General features: G+C 37.9%; 1 protein-coding gene across 9 annotated transcripts in view; it reads right to left on the bottom strand.

Moving 5' to 3' along the window:
- Window positions 1–20,014, bottom strand: part of CACNA1A (calcium voltage-gated channel subunit alpha1 A) — a 691,505-nt gene that overhangs the window by 51,277 nt on the left and 620,214 nt on the right. The gene's annotated exons all lie outside the window — the stretch shown is intronic.

Raw genomic sequence — 20,014 nt, forward strand, 5'->3', positions numbered from 1 at the left:
GACACAGTCCTACAGTATAGGTATGAAGTATACAAGTAAGGGACACAGCATAGTTATAATTAAGGATGCACAAAGATGCATTACCCCTATAGCCGAGGTATATAGATGTAATTACAATAGACAGTCTAAATATAAGTTCTGAGGACCAAGTATGCAAGGTCAATATGGATACGGGCAGCTGGCATATGGGATCAGAGGCTCTGAAGCTCTATGTACTAGATCAAGGGTGGAGAACCTCAGGCCCACGGGCCATTGACAGCTCTCAATGACCTTTTATCCGGACCCCAGGGCCGATCCCCAGGGATCATAGTGCTTGGGCCGGCAGCTGTATTTTGATGGCCGCCAGCCCATTAATTTTTTCTTGCTCAGTGAGCACGCGCACGCAGTGTTCACTACTGAACGCTGAAGCACGTGCAATGAAAGATTACGTCCTGACACCAGTGCCAGCGTCAGGACGTACCTTGTGGTGGAGTTAGAGCGCAATTTGTACGGCCCCTGAAGAACGGTATAAATATCCAAATAGCCCTTGCTAGAAAAAAGATTCCCCAGCCTTGTATTAGAGGATACCTCATCTAGTGACCTGAGGACAATCAGTGTCATGAACATAGGACTGGCGTATGAAAAAAATAATGTCTAAAGGCAGATATCTACAAAGTCGTCCTATATAGATCATACAGTTTATAGGTAGCTACGGCTATGCTACCCTGTGATAGTTATACACCTATGTTGCATTAGAAAAGTCATGTTTGGCACTCCGGGTGAATGGTGCTGCTCAGTGGCAGGATGGGTATCCCGACAATGATATAGGAAAGACCATGGAACTGCTTAGTTGCTTGTTAGGAGCAGAGGAGTGGACGCTCCTGGGTAGAGGCTGACAGCTACACTACTCCTAACCAAAGCCAGGGCTGAGCAAAATGTTGACCTTCTTGTAAAGTGTGGTGCCCTTGAACATGACATGCTGATACAGGTATCTACAGGTATAAATGTAATTTTCTTCACTGCAACTTAGGAGTGCCATGGATTTTCAAGCTGAGAAGTCTGCAGTCACTCTATGTGACTGTAGACTGCTGAATCGTGACAGCATGCGATCCGCACACTGTTACGATTCACCTGTATTCTCCGCGTAAGTTGACCGCATGTATGTGATTTGCGTACTTGAGGTCACAAGCCAACTAGACTTTCCTCTGCTATAACATTGAAAGAAGCGGAGAAGTTTTGTCTGGTGGTGACCACAAGTATGCAAACCACACACTGCCATGGGAATTGTGAAAGTGTGAACATCGCACTGTGTCACAATCCGGCATTCTGCAGTCACACAAATGACTGAAGACAATATCAAACATGTATCGTTTTTATTACTTTCATTATTATTTTAGTGGCTTACAAACATTCTGAAAAATACAAAAAAATTGGTTTGTGTCTCCATTTGAGACCCATAACGTCTTAATTTTTCTGTCCGTAGGGTTGTATGAGAGGCAGTTTTTTTCATGGCAAGCTGTTTTGTTCATACCAATCTGGGGTAAATACAGAAAAGTACCCAAAAATGCCAATTTTTCACTTTTGATTTTTTTTTAGGTTTTTTATTTAAAGGGGCTGGCCACTACATTTTTATTGATGGCCATGGCTGGGTACTACATATCCAGACACCCTGCTCATTTGGCGGATTCGCAGTACTCAGCCGCTGCCAGTATAGAAATGACAGAGCTCCGGCATCACCCGAGAACTTCCAGCCACTGTCGGCGCCAGTGACGGCTTATCAGCAAGGGCGCCAGATGTCGAACCCCCACCAATCAGATATTGTAGGTCTAATAAAACAGTAGTGGCCAACCCTTTAATTGGTTAAATCATTATTTTTTTTATGGACAGGACTTTTACAAATACAGCTATATATGCTTATTTTTTATATTTTGTTTATTTTTTGATGGGGAAAAGAAGAGTGCTTTTATGTGTTTTTTTTTACACTTTTAAAAACTTTTTTTATTATAAGTGTTCATTTTACTTTTTAATTCCCCAGGGGAGTTGAGCCCATGATCTTTTGATCATTGGTACAATGCACTACAGTAATTCAGTATTGCAGTACAGTAGATAGTAAAGCTCATGGTTTTCCTATGAAGCTTAGTCTTTTGCTGTGCTTCATAGGAGTAAAAAGATGGGAGCAACAGAGGCCTTCAGCTCCAGCTGATCGGCGCCCGGTGATCATGTTGTGGGGGTGGAGTAAAATTGGCGATGGAACGGACAACCCACCGGGATTGCGCCACTTAAAGGCCAATGTCAGGAATTGACAGCAGCATTTACATGGTTAAATAGCAGTGATCATACCTAGCATCTACAGCTGCTGTAGGTACCAGCAGTATAAAACAGACGCTCCCTACTCTGTATGGTGCGGGCCCAGCTCCTGAGCTCGCTCCCTACACAAGCTCGCTCCCTACACCCGCTCCCTCTCTATTATGTCACGGGAAGGAAAGGTAGACTTTTTAGAGATTAGTGTTCCTTTTGAAAGGGAACCTGTCAGAATGATTTTACTACTTAAAGAAGTAATGTAATATATCCTATATGTAAGAAGGCTCCACTATAATCTATCATCAAAAATAATGATGGACAAGCTGTGTGGTAACAGGAGATCTTTCTATAACTAGGCGATTGCATTCTGAAGGGATTTCCCTCCGCAGAATGTCTTCCATATTGCAGAGATGTGTTGCACTATGCACTTTCTATGGAAATATCCTTTATATTGCAGAGTTATATCGCACTATGCACTTTTTATTTCTCCGTGAGATCACTGTACACTTTCCAGTGAGGTTGATTACTATGGTGTTATCTCAATAGTTGTATTTCAATCTATGAAGCACACTTTACATCTCTGTAACTATGTGGCTGGTGTATTGCACTAAGCACTTTCCCCAATGGCGAAATTATCGTTTATTTGTCTGGACGAAAAGTTGATTATTTGAATGTATTTCTGTTATTTATTATTGCCTACATGAATGCAATAGCGTGTTATCAGACCTTGTTCCACATCATGTATGCCCTTCTCCTAATAATAAGGCAATAATCAGTCATATTTGTTGCCTGGTTGTCCAATTTATTTATTTTTTTTAATTCAGGCAGCTCTATATGTGCTGAAGTGACGAAATATCCCCTACTGTATCAGAACCAATAGTCCTGCGGTTGCCTGCGAGTAGCAGAGAAGTGTTGCTGTTAGTTTGTGTAAAGTGACCACCATAGAACGACGGGCATAGGAAGTGTGATTTTCTTTTGTTATTTTAGCATACACATATATTTGTGTCAGATTTTTTTTTTTCAATTCCGGACATTCCCTTTTTCACTTAACTTTTTCATAATGCATACAGTGCATTATGAAAGTATTTGGCCCCCTTGAACTTTTCTACCTTTTGCCACATTTCTGGCTTCAAACATAAAGATATAAAATTTTAATTATTTGGAGAAGAATCAACAACAAGTGGGACACAATCGTGAAGTGGAACGAAATTTATTGAATATTTTAAACTTTTTTAACAAATTAAAAACTGAAAAGTGGGGCGTGCAATATTATTTGGCCCCTTTACTTTCAGTGCAGAAGTTCAGTGAGGATCTCTGAATGATCCAATGTTGTCCTAAATGACTGGTAATGATAAATAGAATCCACCTGTGTGTAATCAAGTCTCCATATAAATGCACCTGCTGTGTGATAGTCTCAGGGGTCTGTTTCAAGTGCAGAGAGCATCATGAAGACCAAGGAACACACCAGGAAGGTCCGAGATACTGTTGTGGCGAAGTTTAAAGCCGGATTTGGATACAAAAAGTTTTCCAAAGTTTCAAAAATCTCAAGGTGCACTGTGCAAGCGATCATATTGAAATGGAAGGAGTATCAGACCACTGCAAATCTACCAAGACCCGGCCGTCCCTCTAAACTTTCATCTCGAACAAGGAGAAGACTGATCAGAGATGCAGCCAAAAGACCCATGATCAATCTGGATGAACTGCAAAGATCTACAGCTGAGGTGGGAGAGTCTGTCCATAGGACAACAATCAGTCGTACACTGCACAAATATGGCCTTTATGGAAGAGTGGCAAGAAGAAAGCCATTTCTCAAAGATATCCATAAAAAGTCTCATTTGAAGTTTGCCACAAGCCACCTGGGAGACACCAAACATGTGGAATAAGGTGCTCTGGTCAGATGAAATCAAAATCGAACTTTTTGGCCACAATGCAAAATTATATGTTTGGCGTAAAGGCAACACAGCTCATCACCCTCAAAACACCATCCCCACTATCAACCATGGTGGTGGCAGCATCATGGTTTGGGCCTGCTTTTCTTCAGCAGGGACAGGGAAGATGGTTAAAATTGATGGGAAGATGGACGGAGCCAAATACAGGACCATTCTGGAAGAAAACCTGTTGGACTCTGCAAAAGACCCGAGACTGGGACGGAGATTTATCTTCCAACAAGACAATGATCCCAAACATAAAGCAAAATCTACAATGGAATGGCTCAAAAATAAACGTATCCAGGTGTTAGAATGGCCAAGTCAAAGTCCAGACCTAAATCCAATCGAGAATCTGTGGAAAGAGCTGAAAACTGCTGTTCACAAACGCCCTCCATCCAACCTCAATGAGCTCGAGCTGTTTTGCAAGGAAGAATGGGCAAGAATTTCATCCTCTCGATGTGCAAAACTGATAAAGACATACCCCAAGCGACTTACAGCTGTAATCGCAGCAAAAGGTGGCGCTACAAAGTATTAACTCAAGAGGGCCGAATAATAGTGCACGCCCCACTTTTCAGTTTTTAATTTTTAAAAAAAGTTTAAAATATCCAATAAATTTCATTCCACTTCACGATTGTGTCCCACTTGTTGTTGATTCTTCCCAAAAAAATTAGAATTTTATATCTTTATGTTTGAAGCCAGAAATGTGGCAAAAGGTAGAAAAGTTCAAGGGGGCCAAATACTTTCACAATGCACTGTATGTCACAATTCCTCTGCTCAGTGTGCCTTGGACGCAGTGACTGACAGTTCAGTCGTCCAATCTAGTGCAGGGGCGTGCTGAGCTGCCGGTATTTTGATTGACAGCTCAGTCGTCCAAACTAGTGCCGGGGCGTGCTGAGCTGCCGGTATTTTGATTGAGGGCACATCCGTCCAAGCTGAGACTGCGAGGTTCTGAGCTTCCTTCAGGTCTTCCCTGTCCCAAGTAATTACTCAGCTACTTAGCTAAGCTGTCAGCCCAGATCTCTGCCAGACGTAGCATTTGTTCGTTGGTTTGCCTTGTATTCCTTTTCTCTGCTTGTTGATCTATTGATGCCTAACTATGGACCCTGTTCTGACCATCCCTTTGCCTAGCCCCTTTGCTGTGATCCGCTATCTGCCTGGTATTCTGACCTCGGACAGTGACCTGACTATGCCGTTGCCTTTCCCCTTTGGTATCTGACCCCGCAAATTTGACTACCCTGCCTCATGACTTGTCCGTGAGTAGTGACTAGCGTCACAGCAGATATTTTAGGCCTTACAAGGGTTTTGAGTCATCAATAATTTATTCATCCACAAAACTGGTAGGGGTTGTACCCCTGGAGCCCCGTTGATCCAATTCCACCAGGATAGGAATGGTTTGAAGGAGGAACATGTAGTGGCAGTCATGTATGCATGTTCCCGCTTGATACAACCTTGTGTGACATATAGGTAGCACTCCTCACTGTGGCTGTGCTGGTAAGTGGCGTGAACTGTGTGCTCCCCAATGCTGCTAGCACAGGCCGCTCTGTACAGCATGGGAAGAGCGCAGGAGCCCTGAGGATGGCTAGATCAAATCATCTGACCAACTTCACAGCAGCGCTTGCAGGGTCTAAGGAAAAGAGCATTCATGCTCACGCTTCTTGCCAAGGAGACCGTCCACCTCTGAGATGGCAGAGTTGACTGGTAGCCAAGGCCCTGATTAGTATACAAAAAAACCCTGCGTTCTTGAGCACCGAGGACTTTTAATAAGAAATACATTGCTAAGTTACTTGTTTTTGCAATTTTACCCAATTAATAAGATGAGAAGAATCACTGTTGTGTAAATGTGCCCTAAAGCTAATTTACTAGTTCAATAGTTCAAATAACTTTTTAGTACCTAAAGAAAGCCAGGGTAGATTTTTCCCTTTGGTAGATTGAGGATTTTTTATGCAGTGACAGAAGGCCTATTTATACTAGAAGATATTTGGCCATCAAGTGTTTGTAGAAATTTGAGGAAATATTTGACGTTAATCACTCTGCGAAACAGGAGCTGATAACACGATGCTGTATGGGGACAGAGGGAACGTATCAATGATCATTCTGTTCCCTTCAGCTCTTGACGGCTGGTGTAAACGGCCGGCGATCGACTTACTGACTGGCTTTAACTCTAAGGTCGGTAAAGGGGTTACACGCAGTAGCACAATCCTTCAGAGTGTAATGAATACAGTAAATAAATACAGTTGAAACCAGAAGTTTACATACACTATATAAAAACACACATCTGCATGTTTTTCTCAATATCTGTCATGAAATCAGAATAAATCTTTCCCGTTTTAGGTCAATTAGGATTACCATCATTTTTATTTTTTTTTAATTTTTTGTTGGGTGCTACAATGGTTTTTATTTTAATACACAGAGGTACAATAGTTTTATAACTAAAATTTTTCACTTCAAAATATAAAACGACTGCTTGTCTAATAATCAGGGAGTACACAGTAAGGATGTAATTATCACCACACGTAAGAAGAAATCTTACCACATGTACTCGGTATCTGAAAGTCTCCTCTCCATGAATTTATTATAGAATAATAGTATAAAAGTAACACCTTCCAGAGAAGCATCCCAGCACTAAACCAATGCAAGTCTGACATCTAGTGGAGGCCAACTGCGTCCTGCGTGTCTGTATGAGACTCATCATTCTCTTCTACAGTAAGGCTGTGTGCCAGCTGCATGGATTTCACAAGGTCTTTTGCTTTTGTCCTTGGGTGGATATGCACATGTTGGACCAAAGCACGTTCATCTCTGGGACACAGAACCCATCTCCTTCCTGAGCGGTATGATGGCTGGACATTCCCATCTTGTTTGTCTTGTTTGTACTTGTGTATAATTGTTTGTACAGATGAACGAGGCACCTTCAGGTATCTTGAAATTGTACCCAAGGATGAGCCAGACTTGCGCAAGTCCAAAATTCTCTTCCTGATATCTTGGATGATTTCTTTAGACTTTCCCATGATGCTACATAAAGAAGCAGAGTGTTTCAGGTGTGCATTTAGAATACATCCAATGTGTGTCTCTAATTAACTCAGAGGTTGCCAAAATACCTATTAGAAGCTTCCAAACATATGACATCATCATATGGGCAGTCTAGAATTGTTTAAAGGCATAGTAATCTTAGTGTATGTAAACTTTAGACTTTGCAGTAAGTAATAAAAATGCCTTAAAACATTCGCTCTCTCTCATTATTCTGGCATTTGGCAAATATTAGAAATGATGGTAGTCCTTATTCTGATTTCATGTCAGATATTGAGAAAAACATGTATATGTGTCTTTTTATATAGTGTATGTAAACTTATGGTTTCAACTGTAGGTAATAAGATAAATTATATTGTTTGCCTGCCATATTAATTAGGTAAATAAACATAAAGGGGTACTCCAAGGAGATACAGTGCCTACAAGTAGTATTCAACCCCCTGCAGATTTAGCTGGTTTGATAAGATGCAAATAAGTTAGAGCCTTCAAACGGCAAACGAGAGTAGGTTTTATGAACGGAAGCATAAATCTTACAAACCAAACAGTTATGTTGCTCAGTTGAATTTTATTAAATTTTAAACATAAAAGTGTGGGTCAATTATTATTCAACCCCTATGTTTAATATTTTGTGGAATAACCCTTGTTTGCAATTACAGCTAATAATCGTCTTTTATAAGACCTGATCAGGCCGGCACAGGTCTGTGGAGTTATCTTGGCCCACTCCTCCATGCAGATCTTCTCCAAGTTATCTAAGGTTCTTTGGGTGTCTCATGTGGACTTTATTCTTGAGCTCCTTCCACAAGTTTTCAATTGGGTTAAGGTCAGGAGACTGACTAGGCCACTCCAACACCTTGACTTTTTCCCTCTTGAACCAGGCCTTGGTTTTCTTGGCTGTGTGCTTTGGGTCGTTGTCTTGTTGGAAGATGAAATTACGACCCATCTTAAGATCCTTGATGGAGGAGCGGAGGTTCTTGGCCAAAATCTCCAGGTAGGCCGTGCTATCCATCTTCCCATGGATGCGGACCAGATGGCCAGGCCCCTTGGCAGAGAAACAGCCCCACAGCATGATGCTGCCACCACCATGCTTGACTGTAGGGATGGTATTCTTGGGGTCGTATGCAGTGCCATCCAGTCTCCAAACGTCACGTGTGTGGTTGGCACCAAAGATCTCGATCTTGGTCTCATCAGACCATAGAACCTTGAACCAGTCTGTCTCAGAGTCCTCCAAGTGATCATGAGCAAACTGTAGACGAGCCTTGACATGACGCTTTGAAAGTAAAGGTACCTTACGGGCTCGTCTGGAACGGAGACCATTGCGGTGGAGTACGTTACTTATGGTATTGACTGAAACCAATGTCCCCACTGCCATGAGATCTTCCCGGAGTTCCTTCCTTGTTGTCCTTGGGTTAGCCTTGACTCTTCGGACAAGCCTGGCCTCGGCACGGGAGGACACTTTCAAAGGCTGTCCAGGCCGTGGAAGGCTAACAGTAGTTCGATAAGCCTTCCACTTACGGATGATGCTCCCAACAGTGGAGACAGGTAGGCCCAACTCCTTGGAAAGGGTTTTGTACCCCTTGCCAGCCTTGTGACCCTCCACGATCTTGTCTCTGATGGCCTTGGAATGCTCTTTTGTCTTTCCCATGTTGACCATGTCTGAGTGCTGTTCACAAGTTTGGGGAGGGTCTTAAATAGTCAGAAAAGGCTGGAAAAAGAGATCTTTAATCCACACATGTGAAGCTCATTATTCTTGGTGCCTGAACTACTTCTTAATACTTTAGGGGGACCAAACAGAATTCTTGTGGTTTGAGGGGTTGAATAATAAATGACACTCTGAATTAACTTTTAACGTTTTAAAAAAAAAAAAAAAAGTTGCTGCAGTGCATTTCCCACTTCCAGGCTGATCTACAGTACAAATGTCACAATGCCAAGTTAATTCCGCATGTGTCAACCAGCTAAATCTGCAGGGGGTTGAATACTACTTGTAGGCACTGTAAATCATTTTTGTACTGTCCTTGCCCTGATACACTATAAAGATGAGATGCCCAGTGCACTTTAATTATCTTTATAACCCATGTAATTCCATGTGACAGCAGCTGCTCCTCACTGCTCTTCCCTCCCATCTGGGACATTAAGTCACACAGCAGTGCACAGCTCCTGGCTATGAGTAACAGCAAGCCTGAGACGAGGGAACGTGGCCATGCCCCCTGTTCTCTCCAGAGATACAGGTATTATCAGGAGACTGGCTGATAACAGCATGGAGTTGCCCCATCACCTCGGACTGCAGACGGAAACATTATCAGGAGGCTGGTGTGACAGGAGCTGCTCTTCACTGCTCACCCCTCCGTCTGGGACATTACAGCAGTGTGCAGCTCCATGCAGTTACTATCAGCCAGTCTCCTTATATTAGCTGTATCTCTGTAGGGAACAGGGGGCATGGCCAAACCCCCTCCTCTCCCACTGGCTGTTACAGCAGGGAGCTGCGCCCTTCTGTGTGATGTATTGTCCTAGATGGGAGGGGTGAGCAGTGAGGAGCAGCTGCTGTCACACCAAATTACAAGGGTTATAAAGATAATTAAAGTGCACTTGTCATCTCATCTTTACAGTTTATGAGGGCAGAGACCGTACAAACATTTTTTTATCTCCCCGGAGTCACCTCTTTAAATTGTAATATCAGACTATTTTCTATGTAGCAAATACAATAAGCGTTAATACATTATAATTAAGGCTGAATAGTTTCTAGTTAGTACAGCTCGACAGGGTAAGGTAGGAGATTAACTAAATGTATACCAGCAGAACCATAACCCATCTCTGAGCCTCTGTGTAAACTGCTTCATGGTAATTCCTGGGATGATTCCCTTAGCCGGCTCTAATGTTTGCCACTATATAGGCGTACAATGGCATACATTGCCCGTAAGGTCTGATTGTAAAAATGAAATGTATACCGCATGGCAACACTATGAGCTATGAAAGGTATGTGGCCACCTTTAGATTGCTCATGTTTTATTCACTACTTGTGATAGGTTGCATTCACCCACTGTCCCATTCCCAGAGATTAATATTATCAGACTTGTCATACAAAAACCAGCAGATGCCTTACTCTGGTGGACATAAGCCGTCCAGATATTATATAGGCGTAATATGCAATCCTGTATTGACATTACACTGCAGAGGAAATATGTAACAGATTTCCACCAAACATTATGCATTGTGGCCATCTTCTTTGAGAAGACTACCCCTTAGAAGACCACTTTCCAATGCAATTTTGGGTCATTGTCACAAAGAGGCTTCATTGTATTCTCCCAAGTTAAAAAATACAATAGTATAGATGAAGTGGAAATATAGGAAAAATAAAGTAAGGCTGTAAAGTAGGTATAAAGTAGAGGAAGGGTTCCCAAACTCCTGCACTCACGCTCCCCCAACAGTTCACGTTTTCAGGATTTCCTTAGTATCACACAAGTGAGAGAACCTGTGCCAATTTCTAATTTTGTGATAATTCCATCTCCTGTGCAATATTAATCAAATCCTGAAATCATGATCTGTTGGGGGCAGTGAAGACTGAAGTTTGGGAAACACTGATGTAGACAAAGAACTTTATGTATAGTGTAAATATAGGACATACAGTGGGTATGGAAAGTATTCAGACCCCTTTAAATTTTTCACTCTTTGTTTCATTGCAGCCATTTGGTAAATTCTAAAAAGTTCATTTTTTCTCATTAAAGTACACTCTGCACCCCATCTTGACTGAAAAAAAACAGAAATGTAGAAAAATTTATGTAGAAAATGTAGCAAATTTATTAAAAAAGAAAAACTGAAATATCACATGGTCGTAAGTATTCAGACCCTTTGCTCAGACACTCATATTTAAGTCACATGCTGTCCATTTCCTTGTGATTCTCCTTGAGATGGTTCTACTCCTTCATTGGAGTCCAGCTGTGTTTAATTAAACTGATGGGACTTGATTTGGAAAGGCACACACCTGTCTATATAAGACCTCACAGTGCATGTCAGACCAAATGAGAATCATGAGCTCAAAGGAACTGCCCAAGGAGCTCAGAGACAGAATTGTGGCAAGGCACAGATCTGGCCAAGGGTACAAAAGAATTTCTGCATTACTCAAGGTTCCTAAGAGCACAGTGGCCTCCATAATCCTTAAATGGAAGAAGTTTGGGACCACCAGAAGTCTTCCTAGACCTGGCCGTCCAGCCAAACTGAGCAATCGTGGGAGAAGAACCTTGGTGAGAGAACTAAAGAAGAACCCCAAGATCACTGTGGCTGAGCTCCAGAGATGCAGTAGGGAGATGGGAGAAAGTTCCACAAAGTCAACTATCACTGCAGCCCTCCACCAGTCAGGCCTTTATGGCAGAGTGGCCCAACGAAAGCCTCTCCTCAGTGCAAGACATATGAAAGCCTGTATAGAGTTTGCTCAAAAACACATGAAGGACTCCCAGACTATGAGAAATAACATTCTCTGGTCTGATGAGACGAAGATAGAATTTTTTGGTGATAATTCTAAGCGGTATGTGTGGAGAAAACCAGGCACTGCTCATCACCTGCCCAATACAATCCCAACAGTGAAACATGGTGGTGGCAGCATCATGCTATGGGGGTGTTTTTCAGCTGCAGGGACAGGACAACTGGTTGCAATTGAAGGAAACATGAATGCGGCCAAGTACAGATATATCATGGATGAAAACCTCTTCCAGAGTGCTCTGGACCTCAGACTTGGCCGAAGATTCACCTTCCAACAAGACAATGACCCTAAGCGCACAGCTAAAAGGAGTGGCTTCAGAACAACTCTGTGACTTCTTGACTGACCCAGCCAGAGCCCTGACCTAAACCCAATTGAGCATCTCTGGAGAGACCTGAAAATGGCTGTCCACCAACGTTCACCATCCAACCTGACGGAACTGGAGAGGATCTGCAAGGAAGAACGACAGAGGATCCCCAAATCCAGGTGTGAAAAACTTGTTGCATCATTCCCAAGAACACTCATGGCTGTACTAGCTTAAAAGGGGGCTTCTACTCAGTACTGAGCAAAGGGTCTGAATACTTATGACGTGTTATTTCAGTTGTTTTTTTTTTATAAATTTGCAAAAATGTCTACATTTCTGATTTTTTTCAGTCAAGATGGGGTGCAGAGTGTACTTTAAAGTGAAAAAAAAAATGAACTTTTTAGAATTTACCAAATGGCTGCAATGAAACAAAGTGTGAAAAATTGAAAGGGGTCTGAATACTTTCCGTACCCACTGTTTATAAAGTAAGGCTGAGAAAAAGTATAGTAAAGATGCAGAATTTATATAATGTAATTTGTGAGTAATAGTATGTTTAGTCTAGATACAGGACATACAGTGGGGAAAATAAGTATTTGATACACTGCTGATTTTGCAAGTTTTCCCACCTACAAAGAATGGAGAACTCTGTAATTTTTATCGTAGGTACACTTCACCTGTGAGAGACAGAATCTTAAAAAAATTCCAGAAAATCACATTGTATGATTTTTACATAATTAATTTGCATTTTGTTGCTTGAAATAAGTATTTGATACACTAGAAAAACAGAACTTAATATTATGTACAGAAACCTTTGTTTGCAATTACAGAGGTCAGACGTTTCCTGTAGTTCTTGACCAGGTTTGCACACACTGCAGCAGGGATTTTGGCCCGCTCCTCCATACAGATCTTCTCCAGATCTTTCAGGTCTCGGGGGTATTGCTGGGCAACACTGAGTTTGAGCTTCCTCCAAAGATTTTCTATTGGTTTCAGGTCTGGAGACTGGCTAGGTCACTCCGGGACCTTGAAATGCTTCTTACGGAGCCACTCCTTAGTTAGTGTAAATATGCAAAAAGCTCTAAAATATAATAATCTTTATTTAAATATTCTTAAAAACGCTCCAAAAATCCCATGTGCTCAGAAAGTAAAAATTCCATCACTCAATGAAGAATACAGCGGTTTCCAGAATACAAGATAAGTTTATAGTACTAGGATATGTATATCTGTCTGCACACTAGTATAGTATTACCTATGTATTAGAGGAGGCAGTCACTCATTTCTCTGTATATAGATCACTTATCAGGGCAAAACAAGGAGAGTGAGGGACAACCGCTGAGGAACGGGGGTGCCAAATTCGCTATATAGGGTGCCAACCCCCATGCTAGGCATCAACAGTATAGGCTATAGATAGGGTGAGTTAAGATATATATAATATTCCGGTATCTATGCCCTTATTATCCTTGATTCTGATTATAGTAAGTCCTATAGGGACACTGGTTCTATAAACATGATCACCATTGAGTGACAGAATTTTTACTCTCTGAGCACATGGGATTTTTGGAGTGTTTTTAAGAATATTTAAATAAAGATTATTATATTTTAGAGGTTTTTGCATGTTTACACTAAGATTTGTTACCTCTATGTAGGAATTTTTTTACTGGTACTTTTTTTCCCACTCCTTAGTTGCCATGGCTGTGTGTTTCGGGTCATTGTCATGCTGGAAGACCCAGCCACGACCCATCTTCAATGCTCTTACTGAGGGAAGGAGGTTGTTGGCCAAAATCTCGCAATACATGACCACACCCATCCTTCCTTCACTATGGTGCAGTCGTCCTGTCCCCTTTGCAGAAAAGCACCCCCAAAGTATGATGTTTCCCCCACCATGCTTCATGGTTGGGACGGTGTTCTTGGGGTTGTACTTATCCTTCGTCTTCCTCCAAACACGGCGAGTGGAGTTGATACGAAAAAGTTCTATTTTAACCTTATGTGACCACATAACCTTCTCCCATGCCTCCTCTGGATAATTCAGATAGTCATTGGCAAACTTCAAAGAGGCTTGGACATGTTGTGAGCAGGGGGACCTCGCGTGCCTTGCAGGATTTTAATCCATGATGGCTTAGTGTGTTACTAACGGTAATGTTTGAGACTGTGGTCTCAGCTTTCCTCAGGTCATTGACTAGGTCCTCCCGTGTAGTTCTGGGCTGATTCCTGACTTTTCTCAGAATCATACTTACCTCACGAGGCGAGATTTTGCATGGAGCTCCAGACCAAGGAAGATTGACAGTCATCTTGTGTTTCTTCCCTTTTCTACTAATTATGCCAATAGTTGTTGCCTTATCACCAAGCTGCTTGCCTATTGTCCTGTAGCCCATCCCAGACTTGTGCATGTCTACATTTTTGTCCCTGGTGTCCTTAGACAGCTCTTTGGTCTTGGCCATGGTGGAGAGGTTGGAGTGTGATTCAGAGTGTGGACAGGTGTCTTTTATACAGGTAACGAGTTCAAACAGGTGCAGTTAATACAGGTAATGAGTGCAGAGTAGGAGGCTTCTTAAAGAAAAACTAACTGGTCTGTGAGAGGCAGAATTCTTGCTGGTTGATAGGTGATCAAATACTTATTTCTTGCAATAAAATGTATTTTAATTATTTAACAATCATACAATGTGATTTTCTGGATTTTTTTTAATATTCTATCTCTCACAGATGAAGTGTACCTACAATAAAAATTACAGACCTCTCCATTATTTGTAGGTGGGAAAACTTGCAAAATCGGCAGCGTATCAAGTACTTATTTTCCTCACTGTATATAATGTAAGGTGTGAGTAACTTTATAGTTGTATTAATACAAGACCTGTATAATGTAAGGTGTAAGTAACAGTATAGTTATAGTATTCGTACAAATATATAAGGTAAGGTATGAGTAACAGTACAGTTGTGTTAATACAAGACATATATAATATAAGGTGTGAGTATTAGTACAGGTTTAGTGTAGACAGAGAACAGATATAATATATAGGATGAGTAATAGTATAGGTATAATGTAAATGTGGAACATATAATGTAAGGTGTGAGTAACATTATAGTTATAGTATTCATACAAGACATATATAATGTAATGTATGAGTAATAGTACATGTATAGTATTAATACAGGACATATATAATGTAATGTATGAGTAATAGTACAGGTATAGTATTAATACAGGACATGTATAATGTAATGTATGAGTAATAGCACAGGTATAGTATTAATACAGGACATATATAATGTAAGGTATGAGTAATAGCACAGGTATAGTATTAATACAGGACATATATAATGTAATGTATGAGCAATAGTACAGGTATAGTATTAATACAGGACATATATAATGTAATGTATGAGTAATAGTACATGTATAGTATTAATACAGGACATATATAATGTAAGGTATGAGTAATAGTACATGTATAGTATTAATACAGGACATATATAATGTAAGGTATGAGTAATAGTACAGGTATAGTATTAATACAGGACATATATAATGTAAGGTATGAGTAATAGTACAGGTATAGTATTAATACAGGACATATATAATGTAATGTATGAGTAATAGTACAGGTATAGTATTAATACAGGACATATATAATGTAAGGTATGAGTAATAGTACATGTATAGTATTAATACAGGACATATATAATGTAAGGTATGAGTAATAGTACAGGTATAGTATTAATACAGGACATATATAATGTAAGGTATGAGTAATAGTACAGGTATAGTATTAATACAGGACATATATAATGTAAGGTATGAGTAATAGTACATGTATAGTATTAATACAGGACATATATAATGTAATGTATGAGTAATAGTACAGGTATAGTATTAATACAGGACATATATAATGTAAGGTATGAGTAATAACACAGGTATAGTATTCATACAGGACATATATAATGTAAGGTATGAGTAATAGTACATGTATAGTATTCATACAAGACATATATAATGTAATGTATGAGTAATAGTACATGTATAGTATTAATACAGGACATATATAATGTAATGTATGAGTAATAGTACAGGTATAGTATTCATACAGGACATATATAATGTAAGGTATGAGTAATAGTACAGGTATAGTATTCATACAAGACATATATAATGTAAGGTATGAGTAATAGTACATGTATAGTATTAATACAGGACATATATAATGTAAGGTATGAGTAATAGCACAGGTATAGTATTAATACAAGACATATATAATGTAAGGTATGAGTAATAGTACAGGTATAGTATTAATACAGGACATATATAATGTAAGGTATGAGTAATAGTACAGGTATAGTATTCATACAGGACATATATAATGTAAGGTATGAGTAATAGTACAGGTATAGTATTAATACAGGACATATATAATGTAAGGTATGAGTAATAGTACATGTATAGTATTAATACAGGACATATATAATGTAAGGTATGAGTAATAGCACAGGTATAGTATTCATACAGGACATATATAATGTAAGGTATGAGTAATAGTACATGTATAGTATTCATACAAGACATATATAATGTAATGTATGAGTAATAGTACATGTATAGTATTAATACAGGACATATATAATGTAATGTATGAGCAATAGTACAGGTATAGTATTAATACAGGACATATATAATGTAATGTATGAGCAATAGTACAGGTATAGTATTAATACAGGACATATATAATGTAAGGTATGAGTAATAGTACAGGTATAGTATTAATACAGGACATATATAATGTAAGGTATGAGTAATAGTACAGGTATAGTATTAATACAGGACATATATACGGTAATGTAATGTATGAGTAATAGTGCATGTATAGTATTAATACAGGACATATATAATGTAAGGTATGAGTAATAGTACAGGTATAGTATTAATACAGGACATATATAATGTAAGGTATGAGTAATAGTACAGGTATAGTATTAATACAGGACATATATAATGTAAGGTATGAGTAATAGTACATGTATAGTATTAATACAGGACATATATAATGTAATGTATGAGTAATAGTACAGGTATAGTATTAATACAGGACATATATAATGTAAGGTATGAGTAATAGTACAGGTATAGTATTAATACAGGACATATATACGGTAATGTAATGTATGAGTAATAGTGCATGTATAGTATTAATACAGGACATATATAATGTAAGGTATGAGTAATAGTACAGGTATAGTATTAATACAGGACATATATAATGTAAGGTATGAGTAATAGTACAGGTATAGTATTAATACAGGACATATATAATGTAAGGTATGAGTAATAGTACAGGTATAGTATTCATACAGGACATATATAATGTAATGTATGAGTAATAGTACAGGTATAGTATTAATACAGGACATATATAATGTAATGTATGAGTAATAGCACAGGTATAGTATTAATACAGGACATATATAATGTAAGGTATGAGTAATAGCACAGGTATAGTATTAATACAGGACATATATAATGTAAGGTATGAGTAATAGTACAGGTATAGTATTAATACAGGACATATATAATGTAATGTATGAGTAATAGCACAGGTATAGTATTAATACAGGACATATATAATGTAAGGTATGAGTAATAGTACAGGTATAGTATTAATACAGGACATATATAATGTAATGTATGAGTAATAGCACAGGTATAGTATTAATACAGGACATATATAATGTAATGTATGAGTAATAGTACAGGTATAGTATTAATACAGGACATATATAATGTAAGGTATGAGTAATAGTACATGTATAGTATTAATACAGGACATATATAATGTAAGGTATGAGTAATAGCACAGGTATAGTATTCATACAGGACATATATAATGTAATGTATGAGTAATAGTACAGGTATAGTATTAATACAGGACATATATAATGTAATGTATGAGTAATAGTACAGGTATAGTATTAATACAGGACATATATAATGTAATGTATGAGCAATAGTACAGGTATAGTATTAATACAGGACATATATAATGTAAGGTATGAGTAATAGTACAGGTATAGTATTAATACAGGACATATATAATGTAATGTATGAGTAATAGTACAAGTATAGTATTCATACAGGACATATATAATGTAAGGTATGAGTAATAGTACATGTATAGTATTCATACAAGACATATATAATGTAATGTATGAGCAATAGTACAGGTATAGTATTAATACAGGACATATATAATGTAAGGTATGAGTAATAGCACAGGTATAGTATTCATACAGGACATATATAATGTAATGTATGAGCAATAGTACAGGTATAGTATTAATACAGGACATATATAATGTAAGGTATGAGTAATAGTACATGTATAGTATTCATACAAGACATATATAATGTAATGTATGAGTAATAGTACATGTATAGTATTAATACAGGACATATATAATGTAAGGTATGAGTAATAGTACATGTATAGTATTCATACAAGACATATATAATGTAATGTATGAGTAATAGTACATGTATAGTATTAATACAGGACATATATAATGTAAGGTATGAGTAATAGCACAGGTATAGTATTCATACAGGACATATATAATGTAAGGTATGAGTAATAGTACATGTATAGTATTAATACAGGACATATATAATGTAAGGTATGAGCAATAGTACAGGTATAGTATTAATACAGGACATATATAATGTAAGGTATGAGTAATAGTACATGTATAGTATTCATACAAGACATATATAATGTAATGTATGAGTAATAGTACATGTATAGTATTAATACAGGACATATATAATGTAATGTATGAGCAATAGTACAGGTATAGTATTAATACAGGACATATATAATGTAAGGTATGAGTAATAGTACAGGTATAGTATTAATACAGGACATATATACGGTAATGTAATGTATGAGTAATAGTGCATGTATAGTATTAATACAGGACATATATAATGTAAGGTATGAGTAATAGTACAGGTATAGTATTAATACAGGACATATATAATGTAAGGTATGAGTAATAGTACAGGTATAGTATTAATACAGGACATATATAATGTAATGTATGAGTAATAGTACAGGTATAGTATTAATACAGGACATATATAATGTAAGGTATGAGTAATAGTACATGTATAGTATTCATACAAGACATATATAATGTAATGTATGAGTAATAGTACATGTATAGTATTAATACAGGACATATATAATGTAATGTATGAGCAATAGTACAGGTATAGTATTAATACAGGACATATATAATGTAATGTATGAGCAATAGTACAGGTATAGTATTCATACAAGACATATATAATGTAAGGTATGAGTAATAGTACAGGTATAGTATTAATACAGGACATATATAATGTAAGGTATGAGTAATAGTACAGGTATAGTATTAATACAGGACATATATACGGTAATGTAATGTATGAGTAATAGTGCATGTATAGTATTAATACAGGACATATATAATGTAAGGTATGAGTAATAGTACAGGTATAGTATTAATACAGGACATATATAATGTAAGGTATGAGTAATAGTACAGGTATAGTATTAATACAGGACATATATAATGTAAGGTATGAGTAATAGTACAGGTATAGTATTCATACAGGACATATATAATGTAATGTATGAGTAATAGTACAGGTATAGTATTAATACAGGACATATATAATGTAATGTATGAGTAATAGCACAGGTATAGTATTAATACAGGACATATATAATGTAAGGTATGAGTAATAGCACAGGTATAGTATTAATACAGGACATATATAATGTAAGGTATGAGTAATAGTACAGGTATAGTATTAATACAGGACATATATAATGTAATGTATGAGTAATAGCACAGGTATAGTATTAATACAGGACATATATAATGTAAGGTATGAGTAATAGTACAGGTATAGTATTAATACAGGACATATATAATGTAATGTATGAGTAATAGCACAGGTATAGTATTAATACAGGACATATA

This window comes from Phyllobates terribilis, unplaced genomic scaffold (assembly GCF_046119375.1).
Source record: "Phyllobates terribilis strain yellow unplaced genomic scaffold, ASM4611937v1 Scaffold_11__3_contigs__length_659146591, whole genome shotgun sequence".
NCBI lineage: Eukaryota > Metazoa > Chordata > Amphibia > Anura > Dendrobatidae > Phyllobates > Phyllobates terribilis.